General features: G+C 45.9%; 1 pseudogene; it reads left to right on the top strand.

The window, feature by feature from the left end:
- The first annotated feature begins 5,074 nt into the window (after positions 1-5,074).
- On the top strand, positions 5,075-6,093 carry LOC142068932 (olfactory receptor 10A7-like; annotated as a pseudogene).
- Positions 6,094-11,056: the final 4,963 nt, after the last annotated feature.

The following is an 11,056-nucleotide window of genomic DNA, read 5'->3' as shown; positions in this document are numbered from 1 at the left end:
AATCCCCTGCTCAAAGCAGGACCAACACCAACTAAATCATCCCAGAGAGGGCTTTGTCAAGCCAGGCCTTAAAAACCTCTCATGATGGAGATTCCATCACCTCCCGAGGTAACCCATTCCAGTGCTTCACCACCCTCCTCGTGAAATAGTGTTCCCTAATATCCAACCTAGACCTCTGTCACTGCAACTTGAGACCATTACTCCTTGTTCTGTCATCTGCCACCACTGAGAACAACCTAGTTCCATCCTCTTTGGAACCCCCCTTCAGGTAGTTGAAGACTGCTATCAAATCCCCCCCTCACTCTTCTCTTCTGCAGACTAAGTAACCCTAGTTCCCTCAGCCTTGCCTCGTAAGTCATGTGCCCCAGCCCCCTACTCATTTTTCTTGCCTTCCGCTGGACTCTCTCCAATTTGTCCACGTCCCTTATGTAGTGGCGGACTAACTCTGGACGCAATACTCCAGGTGTGGCCTCAACAGTGTCGAATACAGGGGAATAATCACTCCCTTTGATCTGCTGGCAATGCTCCTACTAATACAGCCCAATATGCCACTGGCCTTCTTGGTAATGAGGGCGCACTGCTGACTCCTATTCAGCTTCTTGTCCACTGTAATCCCCAGGTCCTTTTCTGCAGAACTGCTGCTTAGCCAATCGCTCCCCAGCCTGTAGTGGTGTGGGATTCTTCTTTCCTAAGTGTAGGACTCTGCACTTGTCCTTGTTGAACCTCATCAGATTTCCTTTGACCCAATCCTCCAATTCGTCTAGGTCTCTCTAGACCCTATCCCTACCCTCCAGCCTATCTACCTCCGCCTCCAGCTTAGTGTCATCTGCAAACTTGCTGAAGGTGCAATTCATCCCATCATCCACATCATTAATAAAGATGTTGAACAAAACCGGCCCCAGGACCGACCCCTGGGGCACTCCGCTTCATACCGGCTGCCAACTAGACATCAAGCCATTGATCACTTCCAGTTGAGCCTGACAATTTAGCCAGCTTTCGGTCCACCTTTTCAGTCCATTCATCCAATCCATACTTCTTTAACCTGCTGGCAAGAATACTGTGGAGACCATTTCAAAAGTTTTGCTAAAGTCAAAATATATATCACATACACCGCTTTCCCCATATCCACAGAGCCATTTATCTCATCATAGAAGGCAATCCGGTTGATGAGACATGACTTAGCCATAGTGAATCCATATTGACTGTTCCTGATCCCTCTCTTCCAAGTGCTTCAAAATGGATTCCTTTAGGATCTGTTCCATGATTTTTGACGGGGACTGAAGTAAGGCTGACCAGTCTGTAGTTCCCTGGGTTGTCTTTCTTCCCTTTTGTAAATATGGGCACTATATTTGCCTTTTTCCAATTCTCCAGGACCTCCCCTGATCACCACGAGTTTTGAAAGATAATGGCCAATGGCTCTGCAATCACATCAGCCAACTCCATCAGCACCCTTGGATGCATTAGATCTGGACCCATGGACCTGTGCACATCCAGCTTTTCTAAGTAGTCCTTAACTTGTTCTTTCACTACCGAGGGCTGCTCATCTCCTCCCCATACTGTGTTGCCCAGTGCAGCAGTCTGGGAGATGACCTTGTCTGTGAAGACCAAGGCAAAAAAGCATTGAGTACTTCAGCTTTTTCCACATCATCTGTCACTATGTTGCCTCCCCCATTCAGAAAGGGTCCCACACTTTCCCTGACCACCTTCTTGTTGCTCACATGCCTGTAGAAACCCTTCTTGTTACCCTTCACATCCCTTGTTAGCTGCAATTCCAATTGTGCCTTGGCCTTCCTGATTACACCGCTGCATGCTCTCGCAATATTTTTATACTCTTCCCTAGTCATCGGTCCAAATTTCCACTTCTTTTAAGCTTCCTTTTTGAGTTTAAGCTCACCAAAGATTTCACTGTTAAGCCAAGCTGGTGGCCTGCAATATTTGCTATTCTTTCTGAACTTCAGGATGGTTTGTTCCTGCACCCTAAATAAGGCTTCTTTAAAATACAGCCAGCTATCCTGGACTCCTTTCCCCCTCATATTCGCCTCCGAGGGGATCCAGCCCATCGGTTCCTTAAGGGAGTCTGTCTGCTTTTCTAAAGTCCAGGGTCCGTATTTTGCTACTTTTCTTTCTTCCTTTTGTCAGGATCCTGAACTCAACCATCTCATGGTCACTGCTGCCTAGGTGGCCGCCCGCTTCTACTTCCCCTACCAATTCTTCTCTGTTTGTAAGCAGCAGGTCAAGAGAAGCACGGCCCCTAGTTGGTTCCTCCAGCACTTATACCAGGAAGTTGTCCCCAACACTCTCCAAAAACTTCCTGGCTTGTCTGTGTATTGCTCTCCCAGCAGATGTCAGGGTGATTGAAGTCCCCCATAAGAACCAGGGTCTAGGATCTGGAAACTTCAGTTAGTTGTCCGAAGGAAGCCTCATCTACCTCATCCTTCTGATCTGGTGGTCTATAGCACATGCCCACCAGAACATCACTCTTGTTGCTCTCACCTATAAACTTAACCCAAAGACTCTCAACAGGTTTTTCTCCAGTTTCAAAAGGGAGTTCTGGGCAATTATACTGCTCTCTTACATACAGTGCAACTCCTCCACCTTTTCTCCCCTGCCTGTCCTTCCTGAACAGTTTATACCCATCCATGACAGTGCTCCAGTCATGTGAACTGCCCCACCACGTTTCCAATCATGTCATAGTTCCTTGATTGTGCCAGGACTTCCAATTCTTCCTGCATGTTTCCCAGGATTCTTGCATTCGTGTACATGCACCTAAGATAACTAGCTGATTGCCCTACTTTCTTAGTATGAATCAGAAGTCCTCCTGTCTTTTACCCTCCTTGTGTTTCCTCCCGGTATAGGAAAGGTGCAGCCCAATGGACAATGGACAGCAGCCAAAGTGGAAGGGCAAGAAAGCAGAACTTGTGTTGCCAAATGACCAAGAGAGGGAAGTAGAAAGGGAGGTGAAGGTATAGAATAGTGTATAAATAGCGAGGAAAGAGCATTGAAGAGCAAAGGACCTCTATGCTATGTAATGAACGCTGGATAGTAGTAGATGTTCGGGATTGAGAAATGGGCTGTTTTACTAACTAATGTCCACCAAGTGACATGAGAGTCAAAAATGGGAAAGAGACAGCTATAGCAAGAAGAATCCACTAGAGGAGAGCACAGTAACAGGCTGTCATGCTGGGAAATCGACATTAGATGGCAGCAGAGTAGAGGAAATGAAAGGGGGGATCAGAACTACTGACTAGTGACCAATAGATTTCAGTAGCCAATAAAATAATGGGAAAGTGATACTGTAAAATGGCCACTAGGTGGCAGCATAGAACATAGGGTTAGAAGGGACTGCAAGGGTCATCTAGTCTGACCCCCTGCCAAGATACAGGATTTGGTGAGTCTCAGCCATCCAAGCCTGATTACTGTCCAGCGTCCACTTTCTCTTCATCCTTTCTATACATTGGTGACCAAAATTGGACACAGTCTCCAGCTGAGGCCTAACCAGAGCCCAGCAGAGCCTTACTGTCACCTCCCGAGACTTGCATGCTATGCCTCTGTTAATGAAACCTAAAATTGCATTTGCTTTTTTTGAAACAGCATCACATTGCTGACTCATGTTGAGGTTGTGATCCACCACAACTCCCAGATCTTTCTCAGAAGTGCTGCTGCCAAGCCAGTTATCCCCTATTCTGTATTTGTGCATTTGTTTTTTCATCCCTAAGTGAAAGCAGGTGGTAAGGGTGATATATGGACAGCTAGTTTCAGAAATGCCCACTAGATGGCAGCATATCTTGAATATTAATAAAGGGCCGGTGTAAGTACATTATAACAGGCCATCACCTTGGACAGGCATCTTCCAAAAATGAAAGTTGGTGTTTGTTCATGATCTCAGATATTTTCCACATAGGATCATTAGACTTAAAAAATTTGCAATTCTACAAGTCCCGCTGAACAAGTCCCATTGGACATCGTTAGCTACAAAGCATTGGAGACACAAAATGAACCAAGTGGGAGAAAGATTGAAGTGGGAGCATATTAAAAAGCATGAATGCTGAATACAAATATGAGGCAGCATTTACACTTTGTAAATCCAAGGGGAAACTCATTTTCCAAAGGTAGATCAAATGCACGTGCTCATCCCTTCAGGTAACTGCAGGTCTCTTCACTGAGAAAATCCAGTTTCTGCAGAAAGAGGAGAGACAAGAACCTCAGCTGAGGATCCTGAATCCTGGTGCCCAAGCCCTGAGAAATAAGAGCTCATCGCTTCAAGCTTGGGATGTCCTGTGGTTACAGGTGAGCACCATCTTCCTGACTGTATTTCTATACCACCACCAAACAGTGGCATGAATGTGCTTTGTGAATATTAGAGGGACAAGGTGATGAGTTAATATCTAATATTGCACTAACTCTAGTTGGTGGAGGAGAGAAGCTTTTGAGCTACACAGAGCTCTTCTTCAGGTGAATATTAGCAGTTTTAGCCTCTCTTTCCCACAGCAGTGCTAGTCAGCATTCATAGCACCATTTCACAGAGGTAGAGGCTGAGATCCATGTCCTGTGAGGAGAGCGGAGAAGTTATTTCTTCTCCTACAGGGCACTGAAATGCGGAATATACCAGGAAACATTTTTAGAATAATCTGCATTTATTCTAACAGAAGATCAATGCCTAAGGAAAATAGACTGCAGCGGATATATCAGTTCAACATTTTAGTTGATGTATTTATTGATTTCTGACTCCTAAGTCGTAGCATGATTCTGGCAGTTGCCAGAAGTGAAATACTGCATTTAAACATCATTGTTCAGCTTCAGTATGTCACTAGATAGGATAGGACAGTAGATAAAGAGTCTGATCTGCATATCAGTACTCGGCTACCAAAGAGAAATAGTCTGTTATATTAGTCATTGCTCTGATACGCCATAGGGTTGTCTAGGTGGATACAAAAGATCTGTTCTTGAACTGTGACTCCTTGCACTTTGACTAAAGTCAACACTTAGTCTTAAAACTTCAGCTGGTAACCAGGAGAGGGAGGGGAGTTTCTGAATATTTATGGAATTAATTAACATTTGATTAGCTTTCAGCTCTATGTTCTTCCAATTCAATTGCACAGTTTGCTTTATTATTCCTAGACTCAACCCATGGCAGACAGAAACCAGAGAAACCAAACGGCTGTCACAGAATTTATCCTCCTGGGATTCGGGGATCTCCCTGAACTGAAAATTCTTCTCTTCCTCATGTTCTTAGTGATCTACATGGCAACTATGGTCGGGAACATGCTCATCACTGCACTAGTTGTGACTGATCAGCACCTTCACAGCCCCATGTACTTCTTCCTGGGGAACTTGTCCTGCCTGGAGACCTGCTACACCTCGACCATCCTGCCCCGGATGCTGGCCAGTCTCCTGACTGGGGACAAAACCATCTCATTCAGTGGCTGCATCACACAACTGTATTTCTTTTGTGCTCTGGCAGCTACAGAATGCTGTCTCCTAGCAGCGATGTCTTATGATCGGTATTTAGCTATATGTAAACCCCTGCACTATTCAACTCTTATGAATACCAGGTTTTGCCTCCAGTTGGCTGCTGGGTCATGGTTAAATGGTTGTTTGGTTACTGACATCTTTGTATTATTCATGTCACAGTTAATATTCTGTGGCCCGAATGACATTGACCATTTCTACTGTGATCTCATCCCATTGATAAAACTCTCCTGCGGGGACTCACACCTGATCATATTGTTGAATTTCATACTATCCTGTATATTCACTCTACCTGCGTTTCTACTAACCCTGACGTCCTATGTGTGTATCATTGCGACCATCCTGAGAATCCCTTCCACCACAGGGAGGCAGAAGGCATTTACTACCTGCTCCTCTCACCTCATTGTGGTGACAATTTTCTATGGAACCCTAATGATTGTCTACATGCTACCGAAACATGAGACACTGAGAGACCTAAACAAAGTGCTCTCTCTTTCCTACACAGTCCTGACTCCCCTGGTTAACCCACTCGTCTACAGCCTGAGAAACAGAGAGGTCAAGGAAGCCTTGAGCAAAGCAGTCAGTAAATATGTGGCTTTCACAAAAACAGGCAGAGAATCCTAGATAACAACTTTGCCTAAATCACCCAGGCAGCTGTGAAAACCTCAGGCTATCAGCCTCCAGTGAAAATGAGTTGAAAACCCCCATTAAAAATCTCATCACTATTGTGAAAAAAAATGGAGATGATCTGTATGGGGTTACTGAGCCACGGTTTACAGTTCCGTGCTGTCTCCATGTGTCAGGGTTCCCACCCCACTTTGAACTCTAGGGTACAGATGTGGGGACCCGCATGAAAGACCCCCTAAGCTTATTTCTACCATCTTAGGGTAAAACTTCCCCAAGGCACAAATTCTTTACCCTTGGAGGGTACATTGCCACCACCAAGTGATTTAACAAAGATTCAGGGAAAGGACCACTTGGAGTTCCTATTCCCCCAAAATATCCCCCCAAGCCCTTACACCCCCCTTCCTGGGGAGGCCTGAGAATAACCTAGATGAGCAGAGACCAGCCTTGGGTTTTTAGGGTCCTAAAATCAGATTCTTTTAAAAAAAGAGCTTTATTAGAAGAACAAAATAAAGATAAAAGAACAACTCTGTACGATTAGAATGGAAGATAATCTCACAGGCAGTCAGATTCATATGTGGACATATCGATTCATGGGACACAATCACAGGGGCTAATCACATCAGCCACACTATCAGAGGGCTCATTCACCTGCACATCTACCAGTGTGACATATGCCATCATGTGCCAGCAATGCCCCTCTGCCATGTACATTGGCCAAACCTGACAGTCTCTACGTAAGAGAATAAATGGACACAAATCTGATGTCAAGAATGATAACATTCAAAAACCAGCCGGAGAACACTTCAATCTCTCTGGCCACTCGATTACAGACCTAAAAGTCGCAATATTGCAACAAAAAAGACTTCAAAAATAGACTTCTACGAGAGACTGCTGAATTGGAATTAATTTGCCAACTGGACACCATTAAATTAGGCTTGAATAAAGACTGGGAGTGGATGTGTCATTACACAAAGTAAAACTATTTCCCCATGTTTATTCCCCCCCCCACACTGTTGCTCACATGTTCTTGTCAACTGCTGGAAATGGCCCATCTTGATTCTCATTACAAAAGCTTTTCTTCCCCCTCTCCCTCTCCTGCTTGTAATAGCTCATTTTAACTGATCACTCGTGTTATATTGTGTATGGTAACACCCATGGTTTCATGTTCTCTGTGTATATGAAATCGTCCTACTGTATTTTCCACTGCATGCATCTGATGAAGTGGGCTGTAGCCCATGAAAGCTTATGCTCAAATAGATTTGTTAGTCTCTAAGGTATCACAATTACTCCTGTTCTTTTTATGCAGGATGATGGTATTTTTGTTCACGGTCTTGGCTGAACATTCACCCTATGTGAGGAGTGTGTACGGCATTTGAAAATGCACAGAGCTGACATTGTATAAGGCACAAAATCCACTAATGATCCAAGTAAATCCCTGTGTCTATTCCCTGTTCATTGTTTCTCAATGTTAGATAATAAAGTTTTGTAATCTAATTCAGACAGTCAAATGGAAATAGAACACAATGTGTGGCATCATGTTTTTTGCTGCAGTTCTTAAGTTCCTAAGGACACAATAGAAAATGCAGCCTGAACTCGGTTCCATGTTGTCCATCTAAGTGGAAGGACCAGGGAGGGAGGTGGCCATAACCATGTTTCTATCATGGAGTTTAACTGGGCATGAGGCAGAATGGAGACAATTTTAACGAATTTTTTATTTCCATAAAAAAGCCATTTTTGATCAAAATCATTTTTATGTTTATATTAATTGTGATTATTGCCATCATACCCCTCTGCAAACCCACCTTCACTGCACTCCCACAGGCTGGAGGCAAACAGCCAGGCCCTCTGGACACTTCACCAGGAGCAGCTTCATTGCTCTTATCTGGGCTAAGCCCGGCTGGGACCAGCTCCGACAAAATACCAGCACCAGGCTCACTGGGCCCTTGGAGGCAGGGAGGTTGGGCAAACAAAGAGGTAGACTCACAAGCCAGGGGCACTGGGACTGCCCAGACCCAGCTGGGGTTTTGCCAGGGCACCCGTAGAACTGAGGCCGTTCCTGGGGGCGGGTCTGTCAACTGGGCACCGAGGAGGGACTTGGCCTGTGGCTCTGCAGGGCAGCAGCTGCTTTGCTGCTGCCAGCTGCACAGAGCAGTTCAAAGGGAGGGGACGTGTTACACTGAGTGCCCGTCCTGAGAGGGCTAGTTCTCAGGGCAGCATGTCCAGCCAGCCTCAGGTGCCTTAGACAGCTCTGCTCCATTACAGGTTCAATTATGCATTTCCATTGGAAACAGACCCCACAGCAACAGAAAAGCACTGGATGGATGGGAAACCCCTGATAAACCTTTGAAAGCCACTGCTATTGTTGTATGTGCTTTTGTAGCCACTAATTTTGCAATCATGCTGTTGTCCGGTTTTGTTCCTAGTGGCTCTAATTTGGAACAGCGCACCCCTAGCAATAGGTAAGAAATGAGGCAAGATGTGATTATGCTCTCTAGGGTCACTAGAGGGTAGAGGAATGGTAAAGGTGAAGTGGTGCTGCCCAGTGGATAGCAGCCAAAGTGGAAGTCAAGAAAAGGAAGTTATGTTGCCAAATGAACAGCAAATGGAGGTGGACAGAGGTAAAGCTGTATAATACAGATTAGATGGCATCAGTGTAAATGGTGAAGAAAGAATTTTGTGGAGCAATGGACCTCTATGCTATGCAAGGAACTGGAAATATCTTTAGCAACCAAAATGAGGAATGTGAGTGAGCAATGTACAAATGAAGATATTGAGGAATTCTGAAATCGTGCCTAAAGATGGGAAAAGTGTACCATGGTGGAACAAGGATTGTGAAATGGTAGCAGGTGTTACGGGACAAGAAATGGGCTGTTATACTGAATAATGACCAACAGGGACACAAGAGCATCAAGGTTGGAATGAGGTCGATACAGCATCCACTGTGATTAACTCCAGAAGAGAGCAGAGGGTAAGAACTGAGCAATAGACTGTCATGCTGTGTAATCGACCCTAGGGGAATCAGATTGAAAGAAATGAGGAAAGCTCAGGAATATTGGCCAATATATTTCAGAACAGGATAAAGTCCTCAATGTGAAAAGGAAAGGTCATTGATGCTGCAATGTGTCCACTAGAGGGCAGCATATTCTAAGCAGGAGAATTGGGCTGCTATTATCGGAAATGTCCAGTAGATGGCAGCAGATAAAGGCTTCATATTATTTATTATTATAGGTTTCAGAACAGCAGCCGTGTTAGTCTGTATCCTTAGAAAGAACAGGAGGACTTGTGGCACCTTAGAGACTCACAAATTTATTAGAGCATAAGCTTCCGTGAGCTTCATCGGATGCATCCGATGAAGTGAGCTGTAGCTGACGAAAGCTTATGCGCTAATAAATTTGTTAGTCTCTAAGGTGCCACAAGTCCTCCTGTTCTTTTTATTATTATAGGGGCAGTAGGTTTTAACAGGCCATCACCTAGTGCAGTGGTTCCCAAACTTTTTGGCATCACACCCCCTTTTTAATTTTTGAGACACCCTCATGCCCCCCCACCTCTCCTTTACCATCATCCAACCCGCCCTGTTCCTTGTCCCCTGACCACGCCCTCCCAGGATCCCCCTTCCCTAACCTCCCTCCCGGGACCCTACCCCCTATCCAATCCCCCCGCTCCCTGTCTCCTGACCATCCCTGTCCCCCCCAGAACCTCCGCCCCATCCAACTGCTCCCTGTCCCCTGACTGCCCCGCCGGGACCTCCTGCCCCTTATCCAACCTCCCTCGCCCTGCTCCCAGCCCCCTTATCAGGCTGCTCAGAGTGGCAGAACTGGCTTATTGGAAAGCCTGGGAGGTGGGCGGGTGCAATCTGCGCTGCCCGCACGGCGGCGTAACTGTGGGGGAGGGTGGGCAGGAGGGGAGGGGGCAGGGGCTCGCCTCCCCAGACGGGAGCTCAAGGGCTGGGCCGCCTCGTGCCCCCCTTGGAATTTCTTCATGCCCCCCCGGGGGGGATGCCCCCCCAGTTTGGGAACCAATGATATAGTGTTTCACCATTATGTCAAATATTTTCCCCAGTGGGATTTTTCCCCCCTTTTATAAGTATAAGCAAGGTCTGCATGAACTCTTCCCTGACCTCTCGCAATGAGCTGGGGAAGAAGATTTCATGAACTGACCTTGTTTGCATAGACACGCCCACTCTGCCTAGGCATGATGGGAATGCTTTGCCCAGCATGCATCCGACGAAGTGGGTATTCACCCACGAAAGCTTATGCTCCAATACATCTGTTAGTCCAAAAGGTGCCACAGGACTCTTTGCCTCTTACCCAGATAATGACTTTTGGTGGTGGTGGATCACAAGTCACTTTGTTATTGGGGCAGGGGTAATAAAGGATTGTGTATCCTTATTGTGGGGATCAAGGGCAACAGAACTGTGCTTGGCATCTCCTGATAGAGGGACTCACCCTCAACTAAACTTCATTCGCTAAGCAGGGGACGTGGGTGCCAAAGCCCAGTGGAATTGAGAGAGGGTGTGGACAGGTAGTTCATGGTGTGAGCTTAGCTGAAGGGTACTAAACACTAGTTGACCCTTCTTTTCTGTACTGTGTAATAATAGAGTTGAGTAAGACTCAACTGAGAGTCTTGTTGCAAGCCAACAGAATTGAAATCACTAATACTTGCTTACAGACAGCCCCCGCAACCTAAAGCAAATACTCACCAGCAACCACACACCACAAAACAAAACCACTAACCCAGGAACCTATCCTTGCAACAAAGCCCGTTGCCAACTGTGTCCACATATCTATTCAGGGATACCGTCATAGGACCTAATCACATCAGCCACACCATCAGAGGCTCGTTCACCTGCACATCTACCAATGTGATATATGCCATTATGTGCCAGCAATGCCCCTGTGCCATGTACATTGGCCAAACCGGATAGTCTCTACGTAAAAGAATAAATGGACACAAATCAGAT

The sequence above is a fragment of the Caretta caretta genome, chromosome 14 (genome assembly GCF_965140235.1).
Source record: "Caretta caretta isolate rCarCar2 chromosome 14, rCarCar1.hap1, whole genome shotgun sequence".
Classification (NCBI taxonomy): Eukaryota; Metazoa; Chordata; order Testudines; family Cheloniidae; genus Caretta; species Caretta caretta.
The sequence above is the reverse complement of the archived record's forward strand: the minus strand, read 5'-3'. Positions and strand labels throughout refer to the sequence as shown.